Source organism: Apostichopus japonicus, chromosome 3, assembly GCF_037975245.1.
Source record: "Apostichopus japonicus isolate 1M-3 chromosome 3, ASM3797524v1, whole genome shotgun sequence".
Lineage (NCBI taxonomy): Eukaryota > Metazoa > Echinodermata > Holothuroidea > Aspidochirotida > Stichopodidae > Apostichopus > Apostichopus japonicus.
This window is the reverse complement of record NC_092563.1, coordinates 8,938,804-8,946,740: the sequence shown is the minus strand read 5'-3', so window position 1 is coordinate 8,946,740 and position 7,937 is coordinate 8,938,804.

The window sequence follows — 7,937 nt, the reverse complement described above, 5'->3', positions numbered from 1 at the left end:
CGTACAAGGTCAAAGGTCAAATACCCCCAAAACTGATTTTAGTCTTTACCTGTTTGAGAAAGTCACTTGACTACATGATATGTAGAAAATGATGGGACTAATTTTAAAATAATACTTCTGTGGTTGTTAAGGGTCGAGGTCAATGTAGTTCAAAGGTCAAATTGGCCTAAATTGTGCGAAAAAGTGTGTTGCAAACTCCTCCTAAATTGTAAGTCGTATCAAGTTCAAACTTTGTGGGTAGGTGCCTGATCATGTAAACATGTGCCAGCGTGATTGATGATATCAAAGGTCTAAGGTCAGAGGTAAAAAACCTAAACATTGGTTTTAGCCATTTTCTGCTTGTTAACATGTACGATAAAGGCATCATAAACCACACGATATGTAGACGAATTTTAAATAATGCAGAGTTTGAGTGTCGAGGACAAAGGTTAATTGATATAAATAACATGGAGGATATGAGATCTCCAGCTCCATGGATTGCCGTCTTGTTGTGTTCTGTATCATATGCCCAAATGTTATCAAAATCGTTTTGAAAAGTTATCGGCATAAGCTAAACAGGAAAGTGAGAAAACGATAAACGATATTTAGGGAATATATTGTGAAACTAACGAGGGAATCCCTCTTCTGTTCCTACAATGTGAACATTTATTTTTACTTGCTCAAATATTAAAACAAAAAAAGTGGCGGGGGGGGGGGGATACCAAGAAAAGGGGGATTGGGAGGGACATAAAATTCCCACCAAGGACCCTGTGAAAAAAAAGCTCATATCGTGTTATATTTCAAAAAAGTTTCTAAAAGAATACTCAAAATCCTTTAATCTTTTCAGAAAGAAAGATAAAATTACCGAAATAGAAAATTCTTTACGTTCACACTCTGGAGAGAAGAAGTCGTTATGAACATTAATCTCCAACTAACTTTCTGCAACTTAAGACAATGACTTCTGGTATTCTTGTATCAAACGAATGACTGAAATTATAGGTTTTAAAATGCTAAATCCTTGGTTGTCCCGGTTTTAGATTATGGTTTACCTGCCTGGGGACCCCAGAATCTGACTCATGAAGGTAGACTGGAGGGGGTCCAGAGGAGTGCAACTCGTTTTATTTTAGGACAAAGGAGACAAGAAATGGAATATAGTACTCGTTTAAGTATTCTTGGTTGGTATTCTTTTACTTATCGTTATAAACTTCTCTTGGTTCTTTTTGTTACAAAGTGCCTTTTTGGTAAATTTTCTTGTCCTGCTATTGTAAACATCACTGTAAATTCCCGCCACACTGAGAATTTACTTTTATAATCATGCTTTTGCAAGAACAAATGTTTTAAAAATGAATTTTTTGAACCAATTTCCTAGGATTTGGTATGAACTTCCCCCTGAGACCAGGAATTTGCTCTATTTCTACCAGTCATTTGTGTGCAATATTAAGGAACATTTCTTAGCTTTATCACATGTGTAATTTGTCAATTTTAATTCTTATATTTCTTATGGCTTTATTTGTGAATATTATATATTTATTTTAATTCTAAGTCTCTTATTGTAAGGGTGTACATGCAGGCCTCCGGGCTACAGGAATTGGGTTTCCTTTTGTACATCCTGATCCGCTTTGTGTTTTCGTATATACTTTGATGTTTGTATACTGTTTTTGTGATTGGATCAAATATATAATGAAATGAAATTATGCATAGCCGCGCGAGTAAAACTGAATTAAATCCCCTAACCGTCCAGGGTGGTGAGATTTCAGTAAAAGTCAAAGCCATAATTTATGTCACAATTAAAGGTTTGTGAGTCAAAAGGAGAGTCGTAATAAAAGTAATACGATTCAAACATATTCCAAAACTGTCAAACAATGTATTAATAAGTTTGTTTTTAATACCTTCTGTTGACATTAATTATACCATGTTTTTGACAATTCTGGAGAACTATATAGGACTAAATGTTTACTGAATTGTTGTCAAATTATGAGCAACGCAGCAAATCGTCAATTTAAGTGAGACAAGTTTCGTATGCTGACGTGTTGTCAATCTGTAGCATGCAATGCCCCAACTCGACAATTTGATAATTGTCGTAACTTTGTCATATCGACAAAAATCATATTTTTGACATGTTGTCAAGCTATGTGCAAGTATACTCGACAGTTTGATGATATTCGTCAAGATGTAACATACGTATATTAAGGTAACTCATCCACTCGGCAATATGCACATTTTTCGTGTTGTCGTGTTGTACTAAGACGTCTGTCCCTTCAGAACCACTGTAGTTAGCAGTGTGTTTTAAAAGTCTACAAACTTCATTTTATGCCTAAGGTAATTTATAACGAAGATTATTGGGGTTTATGTGCCATTTCCATGAAAAAAAACTTTAAATGAGGCTGTAATGTTTTTATGTTCATAATTTTTGCTTTTCACTTCAGAGAGAACAAGTAAATTGGCGTACGGAAGCACAGAAGGAACATGTTAAGTGACGTTTTGATGAGCTGAAACTAATTCGTCAAATCAACAAGAATCTGGAAGTTAACAATTTGTCTACATATACCACATCGTCGAAATAACCAATATATATATATATATATATATATATATATATATATATATATTATTGGGTGCGTGAGGGGGTGGGTATAGGAGGTATTTGGACATGAAAACAACGGAAGCAGGACACTTCGCCCAACAACCATCGAATGACCATGCTGGTTGGGCGAAATGACTATGATGGTTGGGCGAAATGACCATGCTGGTTGGGCGAAATGACCAGGCTGGTTGGGCGAAATGACCAGGCTGGTTGGGCGAAATGGCAGTTGGGCGAAATGGTTGTTGGGCGAAGTGACTAGAAAGCAAAACAACGATCTCCTATCGCTTTCACGGATATATTTAGCCTTAGGACTATTCCAGGTGAGGGGTGCTTTTTAAATTCATTAATTGAATCCGGAATTAGTTGCTGGACATATTTCTACAGCTGGGTATTGTAACTCCAAAATATGATCCCGATTTAGAAATATGCATGGGCGGCGATCCGTACTTCCGAGTGGGGGATTTTACCTTGTTGACTATCTAAGCGTAGCGCCACAATGAGTTGGCGCGGAGCGTACAAGAAAATGTTGGGATTTACAAACCCTCTAGATGGCCGGAAACGGCACTTCCCGAGGTTTCCAAGCGGCATATAGGCCTACCCAACTTTAAAATAGGGATATCATGTCCGAAATATCTCATAATCAGGATCCAAAATACTTTTTTTTTAATTTCGGGTGTTCAAGGGCGGCGGAACCGGGGGGGGGGGGGCAGAGGGGGCACGTGCCCCTCCCCCACTTTTCCTCAGGTTAAAAATGTGCCCTTTTTCTACATAAAAATTGAGGTGTCTCAAGTTAGCAAGAGGCCAGGGAACCAGAATGAACACTTGGGAAGGCCGTTTCCGGCCATCTGAGGGGTTTGTAAAACCCAAAACTTTCTTCTACGCTCCGCGCCAACCGATGGTGGCGCTCCGCTCAGATAGTCGCGCATACAACTTTGCAAATCCTGGATACGCCCCTGACATTTAATGAATTTCTGTGGGTCAAACTCAAAACTATTTCCAATGGAAAAAATTGTTAAGATATTAGCAAGAAATAAACTCTAATTCGATAGATTCCTACATTAGCAACTAGCATGATTTCACCTCATTTTGTCTCAAAAGAAAACTTGTTGCTTGTTTCCCAATTTGCACATTGGATATTGCAGTGCTAGTATGCATATTTTGCTTGAGGGGGGGGGGGGGCATTGATGGAGTGATGTGTATACGCAAATAAGATAATACAATAAGAGTTATGAAGGGTACTAAATATAAGGCTGCATCAGTCCAATCGAATTTCTGCAAAGTGCCTTTTGATGTCGGTGCCCCCCCCCCCCAGATTAAAAGTGCTTCCGCCGCCCTTGGGGGTGTTATTTTGGGAAAGTTGCCCCTGTCAATCTTGTTTCAGGCGCTACGTTAGAATGTTCGAGAGCTCTTTTATATTATTCGATGAAGAAAATGGCCTCATGCAGGCTATTATAGGCCTATACACATGCAATACACAATTACACATAGTTACATTCCTAGGTACCGATTGCTAGGGCATCCAGGTGAAACGTATATTAAGCATTACCCTGGTAACATGAGATTCTCAGCTGTTCGAGGGTACATGTACGTGTGTAGGCCTACTATAGGGCCTATATGAATCAACGCGTTTAATGATTCATTTACCTCAATGATATGAATACTACGAGGGTGCATATATGTACTATATCAATACCGTGGGCGCAATAATACCTTTTGTTGTTATAGGGCCAATGAAGCCTACAGTCAACTATTCTTGCTTTATAAAGACGGTTTATTTGAAAAGATCGCACTGCGTTTATGGTAGGCGAGAAATGAGCTAAAAAAGAGCCGTACATTCACGATGATGCATAAATGTAGGCATGAAAATATTCTTATCCCTGGCATTTGGTGTGTGGGGGGATATGGTGTATTACATCCCCTCCACCCATTTTCATGGGGAATATATCCCCCCTCCCCCCCCCCCCAGGATCGCCGCCCATGGAAATATGTAGCATGTGTTAAACTTGAGGGGAATTATACACAAATGACCTTTAAATGGAAATATTATTACAATAATCATTGACTCAGTTATTCCGTTGGCACAGTAAGGAGGCGTTCAGTCTATATATTAAGTTGATCTGCAAATGATAAAGATTTGATTAAATTTTGCAGTATATATTCAATCAACCATAACCTAAGTCCACCAGTGGACACGCCAATTGGAGCTCCCTGGTCCATGCAGGGAGTTTCTACTTCGGAAAACTAATCCATGTTCACAGTGGCGTAGCTACGGGGGGGGGGGGCCTGGGGGGGGGGGGGCGGGCCCCATGAAATCGGCTGCCCCCCCCCCCACTGGCCCCCCACTGGCCCCCCACTGGCCCCCCACTGGCCCCTCACTGAGAATGGGGTAAAAAAAATGTAAAAAAAAAATCGTCAGTGGGATTCACTAATATTTTTTGTTCAATAATTTGGGAAATAGAGTTACACAATTTTCTCGTCTGCATCTGGCAGAATAAGAATAATACAATATCTGTAGTAATCATGAGAATGGTCATACAGAATGGCATGGCAATGGTCGATGCGACGGTTGCGACCATACACCACGAACCTTGTGCATGTGCTGCGCGATATCGATATCTACCAATACATGTTATCGGTCATCGATTGGCACAAAAACCCAGATTCTGATGACAGCTGCCTCAAGAAACCCAATAAATGGCCTAATTAGCACCGAGCCACCAATGTGGACCATTACCGAAACATCGATGCGTGTTAGTCTTCCATCCCCTTCCTCTAATGCTATTTAAGTCCACATGTGGGCATTTCCTGCAAACCTACCGGTAGCCCACAGGGGTTTGAGTTGGGAGAAAGGCCTTGACACCTTGAAACAACAAATGATGCCAACCATAGGCGTACGAGGCGGGGGGTGCAAAAAGCGTGGTAGCCCAGATGAACTGCGCTTACGGTGGTGTTACACGGAAATATTCGGGCATCATGATGCTAAATAAAGAAAATCATGGAATTGTCGGGCAAAAATTTGAAAAAGATTCGGGCAAGCTACTGCATATATATATATATATATATATATATATATATATAAATATATATATATATATATATATATATATATATATATACATATATATATATATATATATATATATATATATATATATATATATATATATATATATATATATATATATATATATATATATATAATATGCAGTAGCTTGCCCGAATCTTTTTCAAATTTTTGCCCGACAATTCCATGATTTTCTTTATTTAGCATCATGATGCCCGAATATTTCCGTGTAACACCACCGTAAGCGCAGTTCATCTGGGCTACCACGCTTTTTGCACGATTATTTTTTTTCTTCTAACTAGTCAATTGTATACCTGGACCAAGGGCGGCGGAACCGGGGGCACGTGCCCCTCCCCCACTTTTCCTCAGGTTAGAAATGTGCCTTTTTTTCTACATAAAAATTGAGGTGCCTCAAGTTAGCAAGAGGCCAGGGAACCAGAATGAACACTCGGGAAGGGCCGTTTCCGGCCATCTGAGGGGTTTGTAAAACCAAAAATTTTCTAAAAGCACGCTCCGCGCCAACCGATGGTGGCGCTCCGCTCAGATAGCCGTGCATACAACTTTGCAAATCCTGGCTAAGCCCGTGACTTTTAACGAATTTCTGAGTCAAACTCAAAGCATTTTCGAATGGAAAAAATTTGTTAAGATATTAACAAGAAAAAACTCTAATTCGGAAGATTCCTACATTAGCAACTAGCATGATTTCACCTCATTTTGTCTCAAAAGAAAACTTGTTCCTTGTTTCCCAATTTGCGCATATGATATTGCAGTGCTAGTATGCATATTTTGCTTGAGGGGGGGGGGGGGGCGTTGATGGAGTGATGTGTATATACAAATAAGATAATACAATAAGAGTTATAAAGGGTACTGAATATAACGCTGCATCATTCCAATCGAATTTCTGCAAAGTGCCCTTTGATGTCGCGGTGCCCCCCCCCCCCAGATTAAAAGTGCTCCCGCCGCCCTTGACCTGGATATCCCCGACATGAGTGTATAAAAGAAACATTTTCTTTTTCATGGATGGTGGGGGAGGGGGGAGTGTCTACAAGCCTAGAAGTACAGGTTTATCATATTCTTTGTTATATTTTATACTTTTTTTGTGAGACAAATTGCAGTCTCACCCGACACAGAGACATTATCCCGCCTACGTGTCGTTGAACAATGTTTTTCTGGAGGTAGCTGAGTACTGTGTTAAAATACTAAATAAGGTAACTAAATATAGCAGCTTAAAAAATATACTGTCCCATTTTTCCCCTTCAAAGTGATGTTGCAATTTTTTCTTCTTCTAATTTACCAAATTTTTGGGGAACTGTAAATTTCTAAAACGTGAGATTATAAAATAAAGAATGTTTAGATGCAACTTGCAAGGCCTCAGAAGTGCCGTTTCCGGCAATCTGAGAGGCATTGTGTGCCAAAAATGTTCTTGTTCGCTACGCGCCAACTGATGGTGGCGCTCCGCTTAGATAGTGTCACGGGAACTTTCGGGCACAAAAAGTTCTGCCCCCATGTGACAGTACAGAGTGTCCCCCTGTACAAAGTGTCTCCGCGGACACTTTGTACCAGCATATTTAGTCCGGTCGGACATTATCTGCTGAAAATTGTGTCCCACCCTCACAGCAAATATAGTCCCATCGGACGAAATGTCCTGGTACAGAATGTCCGCAAATACTTCATAGCATCTTTTGTCCCGCATAAAATTTAAGCATTTCGACATTCAAAAGGCAATTGAGTTCATAATATCAATAATTAGAGCAGATGCATACATCAGAGTTAAATGTTACAGGAAATAAATGAGATGTTGTGCGTTGCTGCAAAACAAAAAATAGAAGGGGAAAAAAAGAAGAAGAAAAAGACACAAGTCTTCCATCTGTAGAAGATGTTAATCATGTTTTTGTTGTGATTGCTGCTATTTCATCCTCCGTATATGTTGCATGTTGTATTCGGCAACTACATTGTGTTCATAGTCATCTTTACAGAGGGAAGGGATAGTATAAACCTAACCCCCCCTCCCAACGGAGGGCGGGTACGGGATAGGGAATGCAACAGCTACAACAAAAAAATGATAATTGCAGAGGTAAAATATTACGAACTTTAGGAGTCCAAACTTCATTGTTGCCGTATTTCCCTAACACACAGTGGGTAAGTTTTGGCAAGTATGGTAACTGTACTTCATGGGTCTACGAGAGTTGCCTAGGCAATATGAAATTTCATCCGTGCGTAAAGCTCATTATAGGACGGGAACCGAGGGTGTTTTCAAGTTACGGATAAGGGGGGGGGGGGGAGTTGGGATGGTAAGTTATCGAATTTGTG